Below are 6,000 nucleotides of genomic sequence, written 5' to 3'. Positions count from 1 at the left end.
TGTGGTCAAGTGCACAAAAGTTTTGTGTGATATAGAATGAATCATATGTTCTGAATTTTAAAGCTTTATGAAATTTTCTGGCTAGAAATGTACTGTATTTTGCAAATAAACTTTCCTTGGTTTTCTCCATTTGGTTTGTTTAAGAATCTTTTGGAAAATATAATTTTTCTAGATTGGGGCACACAGAGGGCCTAAGAGAGTGGTGTATTCAGACAGGGCTTGGAAGATCCATGACCCACTCTGCCTCCTTGCACTACCTTGCTCTATACAGCTTTTCTATTTGTTTTCTTTAAAGTTGTATCCTTTATAGCGAACTAGTAGATAAAAAAATGTAAAATTATCCTAGGACTCATGATCAGTGAACAAAGATTTGAAAAACACAGCCAATATCATGTTATGCCCTGGTCAAAAAAATCATCCATCCAAAGCACCAACAAAATATGGTGAACTCATTGCCTTAGGGTACAAAGAGTGTCTCCCAAATGGTGATAAAGAAGAAGGAAAAGTCTATTTGCTTTGTTTTTAAGATATAAAGGAAATAGAGTGAAGCCCAGCACTGTAGTTAAGGCTTGTTCTCCTTAGGTTACAAAAGAAATAAGCAACAAATACCAGCATAGCATAGCATGGGGTCCAGACAGCAGTAACTGAATATGCTCATGGCAGCAACATTAATGTTTCAGATTGGTCAGTTGACTGAAAGTCTCATTAATTTTGTAGTAACTGTTAGATTTCCAGGAGTAAAAGTATTGATAATTCTGATACACAGTCACTGCAAAGCACTATATCAAGATTTGCTTTTAGAATCATATGTGAATATAATTCTGCTTTACACCACAGACATAAGCTATAGGATTTGACTCATCAAAAGACATCTTTCTGGGGAAGAAGAGTGGCATATTGAAGGTGTCAGATGGGCAGATAAATGGTTTGACCACTAATGGCTGTTTTGTTATGCATCCACATAATGGGTTCACATAAGATTCTAGCACTGAAATATGGAGAGAGATATCAATGTGTTGAAATGTATTCAGCTTTGTATAAAACCAAATTATCTCAGCAGAGAAGAAAAATGGTGGAAATTGAAATCAATAAGCTATAAGATGTCTTGTTAATTCAACTCTGCAGTATAATATTGTTTTGGCATACTCCAGAAGGCCTTTTCTGCCTCTTGTAGTGAAAAATTCAGTTTTAAGACAGAAAATCAATTCAGTGTTACCTCAGAACCCTATAGAATTCAAAACACTAGCATTCCCTAGTTGCAAATGGTGGCAAATGGGCATCAATGAGAGCAGTGTGGAAGGACATACTTTCACAGTCTATTTGTTCTCTAATGTCAATGAGTTCATTGCTTTCAGAGCAAGAAAAATTTTTTCTCCCTGCTCTTTTATAAAATGTGTCTTTTCTTAAATTTCTCTATTCACAGACTATATAGAATCCTCAGAAAATCTGAGAAAGTCAATTACTTTTTTAAAAAAATAATTGTGTTTATGTGCTGTGCTGGGACTTCATTGCTGAGTGGACCCTAGTTTCAGCGAGCTGAGGCTACTCTCTAGTTGCAGTGTGTGGGCTTCTCATTGCTTCTCTTGGGTCAGAGCATGAAATCTAGAGCAAGCAGGCTTCAATAGTTGTAGGGCATGGGCTCAGTAGTTGCAACTCTACAATTCTATGATTCTACACTCTAGTTTTCTTATGGACATATCTACCAATATTGAGAATTTGGTCTTACTAAACATATATTCTAAAGAAGAGTTAATTATATAACTAAAAATCAAAGTGTAATTTACTTCTGCAAGTACTATTTTTGCTTTTTCTTGGCTATCTGCTTCTGGGCAAACCTAATCCTAATGGGGATACCAGATCACCTAACCTGCCTCCTGAGAAATCTGTATGCAGGTCAAGAAGCAAGCTAGAACTGGACATGAAACAACAGACTGGTTCCGAATCGGGAAGAGGGCACGTCAAGGCTGTATATTGTAACCTTGCTTATTTAACTTATGTGCAGAGTACATCATGAGAAATGCTGGATGGATGAAACACAAGCTGGAATCAAGATTGCCGGGAGAAATATCAACAACTTCAGGTATGCAGATGACACTACCCTTATGGCAGAAAGTGAAGAACTAAAGAGCCTCTTGATGAAAGTGAAAGAAGGGAGTGAAAAAATTGGCTTAAAACTCAACATTCAGAAAACTAAGATCATGGCATCTGGTCCCATCACTTCATGGTAAATAGATGGGGAAACAATGGAAACAGTGTCAGACTTTATTTTTTGGGCTCCAAAATCACTGCAGATGGTGACTGCAGCCATGAAATTAAAAGACACTTGCTCTTTGGAAGAAAAGCTATGACCAACCTAGACATCATATTAAAAACCAGAGACATTACTTTACCAACAAAGGTCCGTCTAGTCAAGGCTATAGTTTTTCCAGTAGTCATGTATGGATGTGAGAGTTGGAATATAAAGAAAGCTGAGTGCCCAAGAATTGCTGCTTTTGAACTGTGGTGTTGGAAAAGACTCTTGAGAGTTCCTTGGACTGTAAGGTGTTCCAACCAGTCCATCCTGAAGGGAATCAGTCCTAAATATTCATTGGAAGGACTGATGTTGAAGCTGAAACTCCAATACTTTGGCTATCTGATGTGAAGAACTGACCCATTGGAAAAGACTCTGATGCTGGGAAAGATAGAAAACAGGAGGATAAGGGGACGACAGAGGATGAGATGGTTGGATGGCATCACTGATGCGATGGACTTGAGTTTGAGTAGGCTCTGGAAGTTGGTGATGGACAAAGAAGCCTATCATGCTGCAGTCTATGAGGTCGCAAAGAGTCAGACACAGCTGAGTGACTGAACTGAACTGAACTGAATCAAGTAATCCATAATTCATAATTATGTAGAAAATACTCCCAAAGTCTACTTCCTGAATACAGACATAATGCCTTGAAGCACTTGGCCAGCTTCTGAAGTGTAAATCTAACCCTCTAAAGTGGTGAGAAATATTTCCTTTAATTGTAACTTTTCAGAAGAAACAAGAAAATATTTAAGCTCCATAAAAAATTCTTGATGAAATACCCATCAAGTTTCATAGCGATGGCAGAACATAAATGTGCTTTCCCAATAAAATCAGTTCAGTTCAGTTCAGTTCAGTTCAGTCACTCAGTAGTGTCCGACTCTTTGAGACCCCAAGAATCGCAGCACGCCAGGCCTCCCTGTCCATCATCAACTCCCGGGGTCTACCCAAACCCATGTCCATCGAGTCAGTGATGCAATCCAGCCATCTCATCCTCTGTCGTACCCTTCTCCTCCTGCCCCCAATCCTGCCTAGAATTAGGGTTTTTTCCAATGAGTCAACTCTTCGCATGAGGTGGCCAAAGTATTGGAGTTTCAGCTTCAACATCAGTCCTTCCAATGAACACCCAGGACTGATTTTTAGGATAGACTGGTTGGATCTTCTTGCAGTCCAAGGGACTCTCAAGAGTCTTCTCCAACACCACAGTTCAAAAGCATCAATTCTTCAGCGCCCAGCTTTCTTCACCGTTCAACTCTCACATCCATACATGACCACTGGAAAAAACATAGCCTTGACTAGACGGACCTTTGTTGGCAGAGTAATGTTTCTGCTTTTAAATATGCTGTCTATGTTGGCAATAACCTTCCTTCCAAGGAGTAAGCGTCTTTTAATTTCATGGCTGCAATCACCATCAGCAGTGATTTTGGAGCCCCCAAAAATAAAGTCTGACACTGTTTCCACTTTTTCCCCCATCTATTTCCCATGAGGTGATGGGACCAGATGCCATGATCTTAGTTTCCTGAATGGTGAGCTTTAAGCCAACTTTTTCACTCTCCTCTTTCATTTTCATCAAAGGTTCTTCAGTTTTTCTTCACTTTCTGCCATAAAAGTGGTGTCATCTGCATATCTGAGGTTCTTGATATTTCTCCAGGCAATCTTGATTCCAGCTTGTGTTTCTTCCAACCCAGCGTTTCTTATGATATACTCTGCATATAAGTTAAATAAGCAGGGTGACAATATACAGCCTTGACGTACTCCTTTTCCTATTTGGAACCAATCTGTTGTTCCATGTCCAGTTCTAACTGTTGCTTCCTGACCTGCATACAGGTTTCTCAAGAGACAGGTCAGGTGGTCTGGTATTCCCATCCCTTTCAGAATTTTCCACAGTTTTTTTGTGATCCACACAGTCAAAGGCTTTGGCAAAGTCAATAAAGCAGAAATAGATGTTTTTCTGGAACTCTCTTGCTTTTTCCATGATCCAGCAGATGTTGGCATTTGATCTCTGGTTCCTCTGCCTTTTCTAAAGCCAGCTTGAACATCTGGAAGTTCACGATTCACGTATTGCTGAAGCCTGGCTTGGAGAATTTTGAGCATTACTATACTAGCGTGTGACATGAGTGCAATTGTGCGGTAGTTTGAGCATTCTTTGGCATTGCCTTTCTTTGGGATTGGAATGAAAACTGACCTTTTCCAGTCCTGTGGCCACTGCTGAGTCTTACAAATTTGCTGGCATATTTAATGCAGTACTTTCACAGCATCATCTCTGAGGATTTGAAATAACTCAACTGGAGTTCTATCACCTCCACTAGCTTTGTTCGTAGTGATGCTTTCTAAGGTCCACTTGACTTCATATTCCAGGATGTCTAGCTCTAAGGGAGTGATCACACCATTGTGGTTATCTGGGTCGTGAAGATCTTTTTTGTACAGGTCTTCTGTGTATTCTTGCCACCTCTTCTTAATATCCTCTGCTTCTGTTAGGTCCATACCATTTCTGCCCTTTGTTGTGCCCATCTTTGCATGAAATGTTCCCTTGGTATCGCTAATTTTCTTGAAGAGATCTCTAGTCTTTCCCATTCTGTTATTTTCCTCTATTTCTTTGCACTGATCGCTGAGGAAGGCTTTCTTATCTCTCCTTGCTATTCTTTAGAACTCTGCATTCAGATGGGAATATCTTTCCTTTTCTCCTTTGCTTTTCACTTCTCTTCTTTTCCCAGCTATTTGTAAGGCCTCCTCAGACAGCCATTTTGCTTTTTCGCATTTCTTTTCCATGGGGATGGTCTTGATCCCCACCTCCTGTACAGTGTCTCTAACCTCTGTCCATAGTTCATCAGGCACTCTGTCTATCAGATCTAGTCCCTTAAATTTATTTCTCACTTCCACTGTATAATCATAAGGGATTTGATTTAGGTCCTACATGAATGGTCTAGTGGTTTTCCCCCACTTTCTTCAATTTAAGTGTGAATTTGGCAATAAGGAGTTCATGATCTGAGCCACAGTCAGCTCCCGGTCTTGTTTTTGCTGACTGTACAGAGTTTCTCCATCTTTGGCTGCAAAGAATATAATCAATCTGATTTCGGTGTTGATCATCTGGGGATGTCCATGTGTAGAGTCTTCTCTTGTGTTGTTGGAAGAGGGTGTTTATTATGACCAGTGCTTTCTCTTGGCAAAACTCTATTAGCCTTTGCCCTGCTTCATTCTGTACTCCAAGGCCAAATTTGCCTGTTACGCCAGGTGTTTTCTGACTTCCTACGTTTGCATTCCAGTGCCCTATAATGAAAAAGACATCTTTTTGGGGTGTTAGTTTTAATAGGTCTTGTAGGTCTTCGTAGAACAGTTCAAGTTCAGCTTCTTCAGCATTACTGTTTGGGATATAGACTTGGATTACCATGATTTTGAATGGTTTGCCTTGGAAACGAACAGAGATCTTTCTGTTATTTTTGAGATTGCATCCAAGTACTGTGTTTTGGACTCTTTTGTTGACCATGATGGCTACTCCATTTCTTCTAAGGGATTCCTGCCCACAGTAGTAGATATAATGGTCATCTGAGTTAAATTCACCCATTCCATTCCATTTTAGTTAGCTGATTCCTAGAATGTCAACGTTCACTCTTGCCATCTCCTGTTTGACCACTTCCAGTTTGCCTTGATTCATAGACCTAACATTCCAGGTTTCTATGCAATATTGCTCTTTACAGCATTGGCCTTTGCTTCTA

The 6,000-nt window shown here is 39.8% G+C and overlaps 1 pseudogene; it reads left to right on the top strand.

The window, feature by feature from the left end:
* Nucleotides 1–391: 391 nt before the first annotated feature.
* On the top strand, nucleotides 392–1,407 carry LOC145505223 (E3 ubiquitin-protein ligase pellino homolog 1 pseudogene; annotated as a pseudogene).
* Nucleotides 1,408–6,000: the final 4,593 nt, after the last annotated feature.

Source organism: Giraffa tippelskirchi, chromosome 5, assembly GCF_054371585.1.
Source record: "Giraffa tippelskirchi isolate mGirTip1 chromosome 5, T2T-mGirTip1v1.2.pri, whole genome shotgun sequence".
Classification (NCBI taxonomy): Eukaryota; Metazoa; Chordata; class Mammalia; order Artiodactyla; family Giraffidae; genus Giraffa; species Giraffa tippelskirchi.
Note: the sequence above shows the minus strand (reverse complement) of the source record. Positions and strands in the feature narration are given on the sequence as shown.